This window comes from Limulus polyphemus, unplaced genomic scaffold, assembly GCF_000517525.1.
Source record: "Limulus polyphemus unplaced genomic scaffold, Limulus_polyphemus-2.1.2 Scaffold1099, whole genome shotgun sequence".
Lineage (NCBI taxonomy): Eukaryota > Metazoa > Arthropoda > Merostomata > Xiphosura > Limulidae > Limulus > Limulus polyphemus.
In genome coordinates, this window is record NW_013666709.1 from 25,192 (window position 1) to 34,731 (window position 9,540).

At 32.5% G+C, this 9,540-nt stretch overlaps 1 protein-coding gene across 2 annotated transcripts in view; it reads left to right on the plus strand.

The window, feature by feature from the left end:
* Positions 1–6,831: 6,831 nt before the first annotated feature.
* LOC106462126 (double-strand-break repair protein rad21 homolog) overlaps positions 6,832–9,540 on the plus strand; it is a 37,177-nt gene continuing 34,468 nt past the window's right edge. Inside the window, exon 1 of one of the 2 annotated variants that reach the window (XM_013922016.2) lies at positions 6,832–6,968. The gene's annotated coding sequence lies outside the window, so the exon portion shown is untranslated. Of the gene's footprint in view, positions 6,969–7,116; positions 7,607–9,540 lie in introns of those variants that run through there. The other variant, XM_013922015.2, reaches the window with a different exon arrangement.

Consider the following 9,540-nt stretch of genomic DNA (forward strand, 5'->3'; position numbering starts at 1 on the left):
TAGGTAAGGAAGACACTACTATGTCGCGCTATAGTTAGTAGAACAACAAATAGTTAGTTAGTGTGTTGTATATATATATATATATATATATATATATATATATATAGTAGCAATACCTTAATCAAACCGTAGTAGCGAAAAAGAACAAAACATTTGTTTCCTGTTAAGTGCCAAGCACAAAGCCGCACAGTAGGCAATCTGTGTTGTGCGCACAGCAAAGAATGAACCCCGATATTTAGCGTTATAAATCAACAATATTATCGCTGAGACACCAGGGGCCAGGTTTATTACAGTAACGTACTACGAGCTGGTTGTTATATCAATGTTGACAAAATTTGCCTGAGACTTTGTATCTTATGTTAATAACACTTACGCTGGTGAAGCATAAATTTTTGATTGGCAGTTTGTGCCCCAGGACTTACAACGCTTAAATCCAGGGTTCGATTCCTCACAGTGCCCATTGCATACTTTTGCACTAAAAAAACAAGAACAACAAGTTTATGTGATATTATATCATAAAAGATTAGTAATGATTTTTATCACATCTTTATTTACTGGCTATATTCCCAGTAAGAAGAGCATATGATCGCTTTTTTTTCTCTTTCTACTTCCCGAATTTTCGCGCAAAGCTATAAAAAGGGCTGTCTACGCATAGCTGGGTCTGATTTTGAACAGAAAAACAAAATGGAAGGCAGTTAGTGAACAGAACTCACCGTCAACTCTTGTCTGACCAAATAGAGGGATTTGTCATTAACACTCTTATAGTGCAAACACGATCCCAAAGTGTGGAGCGCGTTTTTGCGGCAATAGATCGCGAATCAAGAACCCTCAGATTGATATTCCGAGTTCGCTAACCACTAGGTCAGGCCCTTAATAATATTAAACTGCACATTATGCTTGCCTTACGCCGCTCCCGATGATGCCTTTCACTCAACACCAGATCTCATCAGGTCGTTCACTATTTCTATCAGTAATTTATAAGACATTGCATCTTATGTTGCGTAGCATGATCTTCTGATCAGCAGTTTGTGTGATATTACATCACAGTACGATTGATAATTATCATGTCTCTATAAAGCTTTGTTTGTCATAACCCATCAAGCCTGATGAGTTTTTGAAATGAATGAAATATCTCATTGGCAGCAGCGTACAACAGAAAATGTATAGTTGAAGTAACAATAAACACTATTCTTATCTGAAACCCATAATGCTCCAATAAGAAAAGGTGTGTTTACGATGGTTTCCCAATGCTCTTTTCAACAGTCTGATGAACAGAAACCCATAAGGAATGCATGTGGCAGCTTTACCAGTATTTCTTCCTGGAATAGCATGAACACCAATTTCATTTTCCAGCTGCTTGTGATATGTTATAGTTGAACTGATATGTCATGAAAGCAACTTGTGTGCTTTTCCAGAGGGAAATATTTATCTATCATATTGTATACTGTTGCCACTGACCTTTGTGTTCAAGAATTTGCTCCTACTATAAGCTCCACAACTTGATTATTATGGATAGAGTAAGACTTGTTGCAGGTCTTTTTCTAGATGTTTCTTGTGCCCCAAATTGATACATATTCATTCATTTTCCAATGCCATTAAGTATAAGGGAAATTCTAAATCTCCAATCTGAGTGTATGTATATTTTAGCATAACAATGTTTAAGGTCAGCAATGGGCCTGCTAGTCCATCAAGTGTCCCATGCACTAAACTAAGCTTTTTTTTTTCAAAAGAAAACAATTTCAGATATCTTAACCTGCACACCTTTTCCACCCCAAGTACTATCCTAGTTGCCATCCTTTGAACACTTTCTAATAGTTCAATGCTATTCTTCAAGTAAGGAGACCAAAACCAAACACAGTACTCCAATTGAGGCCTAATCAGTAACCAGCATAATGAAATTATAGCAAATGTATTCAATTTTACATAAATACAACATAAATTCTTATTTGGCCTACCACTAGCAGCAAATTGGATAACTTGAGAGACTTATCAAACAAAAGACCAAGATCCTTTTCTTCTAAGAAAATTAAGATTATTCCCATCAACATTATGTTAATAACTAAATTATGATAACCAACATGCATTACCTTGGACTTATTATAATTAAATGCCATTTTTTTTTGCCCAATTCACCAAATAACCTAAATTCTTTTGTAAAGTAACAACATTCTCATCACAGCTAGTAACACCCAAGACCTTAATTCATTTTAAAATTTAAGCAATTAATTGAGCCAGTTTGACTGTACTCCATTTATAACAACTTTCTGCTTTTTTAGATCTAGCTACTTTTCTATCCAGTTGAGCCACCTATTCTCCCACACCTACAGTTTTTTAACAAACTTGTTGTTTTGCATCTTATCAAATGCTTTCTGAAAATCCAGATACACCAAAATCCATACCCTTACCTACATAAGCAGCAACCTCTTCAAAGAATGTCAAAATGCAGTTCTGATACGTGCTGTTTCCTGTGATTTTCTGATTTGCATATTCAAAATATTCAACTGTTATACATTTCAAGGCAGACAAAACAGTGTTGTCTAAATAAAATAGCATCATATTGTGCTTTCACGTGTTTAAACACACAAACAACAAAATTAAAGATAGGTATTGTAGCATTTCCTTTCTTTTTTGGCATATTTAAGTAAAGAAATACAATTCTGCAAAGTTTCATTAATTTGGAAAGAATGAATTCCTTTATAATGGAGAGAAAATATTATCTAAAAGTTCAAGTAAATAGAATATTCATATATGGACAGTATTTCTCTCCTATATATATATATATAATTTGATTAATATTCCTTTTATCAAGCAGTTTCACTTTTCTTGATGTATTGTTACACATAGCTGTCTAAGATGTAATAGACATAAGAAGCATTTTTTTTATAGCACCAAATGTTTGAAGCTCCTTGCTGACTCAATAGTACGCTCAAGGACTTATAATGCTAAAATTCACAATTTGTATTTTGCTGTGGAAACAGTATAGATAGCTTTATACTTAATCTCAAACATGACATAAAAATCAAAAGTTAACAGAACACATAGTCTTTAATGTCTATCATATATGCTTTTAAGTGAAAATTCCACACACAGAATTGTTCCTTAAAAGTACCTTTTACATAGGTATCCATTCATTCAAAATTTACTTGAGACACAGTGCAGCCCAGTAGATAGTTTGCCACAATGTGCATCTGAGGGTACATGTTTGCAACCTATTACTGCCAATAAGAAAAATCTTGCTCCACACTCTGGTGCCATGGGTACATTATATAAGTCAATTCAAATCCAACTATATGGTCTTACAAAGTTAGTGTTGACTAGCTGCTCTTGTTTTAGTCTAACTCTTTAAAATTATGGACAGCTATGATGGTCCTTAAAGTATCAGGATTTCATGCCCTCAGTTATTGGTGCAAAGAAAGAATCCTGGATAAGGGCTGACTTAAGAAGTGAGGATCTTGTAGTTCAACTTAAGCATGATGGAACAAAGTAGATTTTGCCATTACTGTGAAATATTGTAATATTTTTATATGGGGAGACTGCTCCAAATTATCACACTTTTCAATGGATCCAGGTGCCCCTGAAATGTTTCAGTACTATCTTTACCTACCTCTTTTTTGATATACAGCTAATACCAGTGCTTGTACCCTAAAGTACATTCACTTTCTTAAGCTTCCTACTGACAGGAAGCAGCCACCTATTATATTTTACCTACTATTACACATTTTATACCAGTAGTTGTTTATTATATCCTAGTAATCATTAAATATTTCCTATAATCTATTATATATTTTCTATCTTTAACCTTTTCTACTGAAACACAGTACCTGTTTATTAATTCATGAATCCTATTGTACGCAAATCTTCTGTCACCATGACATATCCAAGGTTCTTGTACTTCTTACTGAAATGCTGAAGCTGACCAATAGTTACTTAACAATGAAAGATGCTGTTTGTTCTAAAACAGGGATACTGGTATCCACTATCTATTATAATCCCTCTATTGTTTACAGCAGAATATATTACCTGACAAACAATAACTTCTTTATACAATTAACGAAAAAGTATAATTCATGCAAAGTGAAGGAAAGCATTAATTTAAATCATGGGCAGTTCTAACAATAATTGAAATTAAAAGGTTTATTAAGTCAGAGGATACAAAAACACTGTAATATGCAAATTCTTGAGGTATTTCGAAATGTGACTTACCTAAAACTTATAGTCAAATCAACAATAACTTCTTTAACTACAAAAAAACATTAAAAATTAAAAGGTTTCTCTTATTATTGGATAACTGTAAAAATCTGTCACCAAGTCTTATCTTTTTTCACTATAACTGTTTTTTTTATATCTTATTACAAACTAAAAAATCATCCAAACTGACATACACAAGGATTACAATCAAGAGCAGCATGGTTTTATCAGATGATTATGAAAGTTATTTATATTTAGCCTCTTTTACAATTGACCAATGCAAATAATGTAACCCACCATCCACATACATCTCCAAATAGTGATATAAAAACATCTGGTTTACCAAGACCACCAATCAAGTTATTCATAAGGGTATCCAGAACATCTTACATTATAACCTAAAGATCCATCCTTACGAGATAAAGTAATTCAATTCACCATAAGTTTCCAATCATATTTCCAGACATTCAAATCGACAAACATAAAGTCATATAATTCACAAAACTATATGAATCGCTTCAATACTTAACTTTAGAAACGTGAAGTAATTCAAATCCTAAGTGTTACCAATAATTTTAATCACCCAACCTACATACATGGGTTTTATCAAGGTCATAAATCACCTCCCAAACATTCAAGCCCACAAACAATGCCCAATCAAGTTTTTCAGTTCATCACGACCACCAGATACTTTCTTAAACATCCAACATTATGTAAATAAAGTCCTTCCACCAAATGAAAGGTAATTTAGTTAACAAAGATAACTAATTACTTTCCCAAACATCTAACTTTACAAACACAAGATCATTAATTTTTTAAATGCCAAGAAAAACCTTCCCAAAAAATTCAACCTTATTAGATAGAAGAAATAAGGTATTTCATTTACTCAATGGCTTCCTATCATTCAAAAATATGTCAAACCACATGACCCAATTACAGTTATCAAATCAAGATTACTAATACTTTCCCAAGCATCCAGTCCTGAAAAATAAGATTCATCTAGGTGACAAAGTTATTCCAGTCATCTACAAACATTATCCCATACATCTAGCTCAAAACAAATGTCTTCCAACCAAGTAAAATGGAGGTATTTTACAAAAGCTACCAATAATTTTTTCTCATATATAATTCATAAAATGTAAGGACATTCAGTTCTTAAGGGTCTGGTCACAATCATCACCACAAATAACAAACTTTACAAACACACGAAGAACATCTGGTTCATATGAGACAGAAACCAATTTCCATGACATCCAACCTTACATAGTTGTATTATTCAAATTGCTCATCAGTCAACCTCCCAAACATATGAAGCTTTATAGGTATAAACTTCAAATAAAGTTCACTGAGGTAACTTACGTATTTATTTAATTCAGCAAGTTTGTAAATAACCTTTCCAAACATCCAATCCTACAAACAACACACCAGGGCATTCAGTTTACAGGTATAAATTATATAAACACATAACAGAACATCATTTAAATTACCAAGGTTACAAATATTCGCCTTGATTAAAATCCAACAAGTTAACTTAAGGTCATTAAGCTTCTTTGACTTTTGAAAATTTCCTCTCAACATCACCTAACCTACTCAGGCTACTGTAGCGCATGTCTTAAAAAAAGTCTTCAGTTGTGGTTCCATATTGTAGCAATATTATTGACAGATTTACACAAAATGAGACAAATACGAGGTTCAAACCGAGCTATAAAAGCGGGCATGCATACTTGGGCTCCTATTAACAGAAGTTATGGAACTAGATAAAACATTAACTTGATTAAGTCAGAAGGATCAGCGTTTGATCATTGATGGGCAGATTAGCGATCCTTCCATGTTCGTAAGTTCTTTCCAAACAATTGCGTATGCACTGATTGGTAATTAACATAGCACGCGTTGTTTAAATGTTTACTATTATTTATGAAAATTAAAATCTTATACCAATTTTTATGCCTAACGTTAACATCCCATGGTCATACAGATGGGATTTCCATTTGAATCACGTGGTCTTGTACTTTACTCGTAAAACTTATTTTTGATTGAACGTAATTGTTCATGAGGCACCAAAATTTATGCATACGTATACTCACAAATGTTCATGTTAAAACTTCAGCATCCAGAGATGGTAATCACAACTTTAGTCACGCATTAATAATTAACACAACTGACTACAAAAAATATTGATTTCAAAATATCAAGTAACCCAAACACAATAACATTACCCATGGCTATATCTAAAATCCAAAGTCACACTTAAAATATCCATATTTAACGTTAACTTAGAAACGTAACCCCGTTCTTATGAAATTGTCACGTCTACTCTAGTATTGGTTGTTACATGTATGTGACGATTGTCTATGGCTTGCGAGCCTATACGTCACACTAGGGTTTGTTGACGTTTATAAATGCATCGAAGGCGTCATCAAACTTTTCTACGTTAACAATAAAACAATTTATTGTTTTTTGTAACAGTTGTATGCAAAATTACAACTAATTCCCTATATAAACTTCCATTACTTCTGAACATTGATAATGGGAACAAATATATTGTATTAAATTAGAACTATTTTGTTATGCGCCTTTAGTGTCGTAGTTTTCCTCATTTGAAACGCTATTTTGCGCGGGAAATTGATCCAGACGCCATTTTGGATATGAAAAATCGACGTTAAATGCCGTATCTGGTTGATTCAAAGCAATTTTTTCAAGTAAACGGTATATAATCGTGATAAAATTTTGCCGATTATTTCTTGGAAGCATCTTAACGCAAGCTGTATTAAGAAGTAAAGGTAGGTGTGGCAAAATGCTTGAAATTATGTGTTTGTAAAATGTCGACCTGTAAAAACTAGTAGTAAGATAGTGCTTCTCATGACATCTATGGTCTAAAGGCGATACTACAAGCTTGGGTCGACTGGTGCTAGCGTTCTAGACAAGTTATGTGGGCGATGTCGGTGATACGTTATTCTTTCGTGCAAATGGCGGTGCTACTTACAGTAAAACTGATAGTATAATTTTTCATGCACTAAAGTCTTGACAAATGCACAAAATATAGTCATGAATTTATCAGCCAATAGCCGCTTTAAGATCTTTTTTTTTATAATTTCCTTATATATTATAAGCTTGTGCGTGATGAAAATAGGCTAGTGAATTGAATCAAAACAGTCACCGAGTCAGTGTATTTCTTGTTCTAGCACTTTTTTATTTATGCGTATAATCCATACTATAGTACAAATCTTATTGGCGGTGTTACAAGTTAGTAATAGTTATCCCTTATAATTTGCACATAGTCAACCAACGTTAGTTTATTTTATATTACAGGGTCGAATAATTTATTGTAAATTTTATTAGAAAAAATATTGGAGGTGACTAACAGTAACAGTGAGTAACATAACATGATGTCATGTCTGTATGGACAGTGCCGTCAATGGTGGGTTAACCTTCAGAAAGTTTTATAATTTTTTTATTAAGTAAATTAATTGTTTGTGTTTTGCTCTAGGTTATTAAGTGAGTCGTTTATGGATTTTTAATTGTGCATTTGTAACTAACACAGATTGAAAGTTATATTTCAAGTTTTTAAAATGCACATTTGTAAATAAACTTCAATAATTTTTTGAGTTTCATTATAATATCACCATATAATTAAATTAGTATTTAAGAAGCATCATTCCCAGTTTTCATGGTAGTATGATGCAAATGCTCTCTAGTACTGAAATACTTGATTATTGTAGTTTATTTTTTACAAATATAAAATACTAGAATAATAGTCTTAAAAACATCTTGTGAACAGTATTGTACAACAGTTTTTTGCAAATTTGGCATTCCGTGAGAGCTCTTACACCTGAATTTAATTTCCTTAGATTTATATCAGTTTTCTATGCAAAATTAATCTTTCATTGTTATGTACATATAACTGAATATTTTGGTGTACAGTAAAACATTAGAGCTCTGTTTTGTGTTGCTTTTGAAGAATTAGGAAGAAAAGTTATTTAAATGTAATGTATATCAGGCTTTTTATATTGGATGAAATATAATGATTAATGCAGGTAGATGAAATAAATTAATAAATTACTAACTGGCTATAGGAAATTCTGTTAGGTTTTTTTTTGGAAAATGTATGTTAAAGAAAACTTGTACTATTAATTGTGACTACTGCATGCAAGTGATGAGAAAATTTAGTTTCCATGAAGAAACGTTACCTTTGTCACGAGTGACTTTTGACAATATTATCTGACATTACATATAAAGGTAGGATAGTGGTAGAAAATAGGATATCCTAGATGGGTTATATGTCTCAACATTATTCTTTGGTAATGAAATAAAAAAACATTGCATGAAAATAGTGTCAAGAAAACCTAAATTTAAGCATTTACTAGGCTTGCTTTGTGCTTTGATAATTCACTGCATAAAGTTAATCAAAGGTTTGTGTGTAGAAGGCCAGTGTTTCAAATCCTTATTAGAAGAAAGAAGTCGAGGATATAAAACTTGTTAACTGAATTTAAGGGTAGTTGAATGAGAATATGTAAAAGGCTAGTATTCAGTCAGTCTGGACTCTATTACTAGTGGAGTGCTTTAGGAGTCAGTGCTTGAGCCTTTCCATATTTACATGAATAAAATAAACAGGAGCATAATTAATGAAGTAATAAAATTAGCTGCTAATTTAAAACTTTGGTATTTTTAGCTGTATTGAGGATTATAAGTTATTACAGAATTATTTAGATCAGTTGGTGAGTTGGACAAATATTTGGCAAATGGCCTTAGTTATAGTTAAGCCAAAGGCGAAAGCACTGACTCCTGAAGCACTAATAACAATGGTCCAGTATGACTGGACATCATTAACAACCTTCTGCTTTTTCTCATCTAGCCAATCAATTAAGTAGTCTTTCCCCAATCCCTACCAATTATTTTTGTTTTAGCTAATTTTCTGTGTGACCCCTCCTCAAAATTTCTTTTATAAATATAACAACACTAAGTCACCCCCAATTCCTTCCATTGTCCAGATATCAAGTAATATCCTCAAAACAAGTTAATTTGCTAGTAAGGTGATATTTCTTTTTAGTGAATCTATGTTGGTGTTTCTTTATGATAGCATATTCCACTAAATGATTTTGTAAAGGTGTTTTTTCTTTCAGACTTTCAAATTTTCCTACAACAGAGGAATAACTAACTGACTAATAATTTCCAGTGCAACTGTTATCATCCCATTAAAAATAAGATAAACATTAGCAACTCTCCAATCCTTAGGCACTTGTCCAATCACTGTCTATTAATATGAATTTCTGACCAAAGTAATATATTGTTACCTCTCCGTTCGTTAGTTAATTTTCCGTAAATTCGTTACGACGAAACTTTAGCGACACAAGT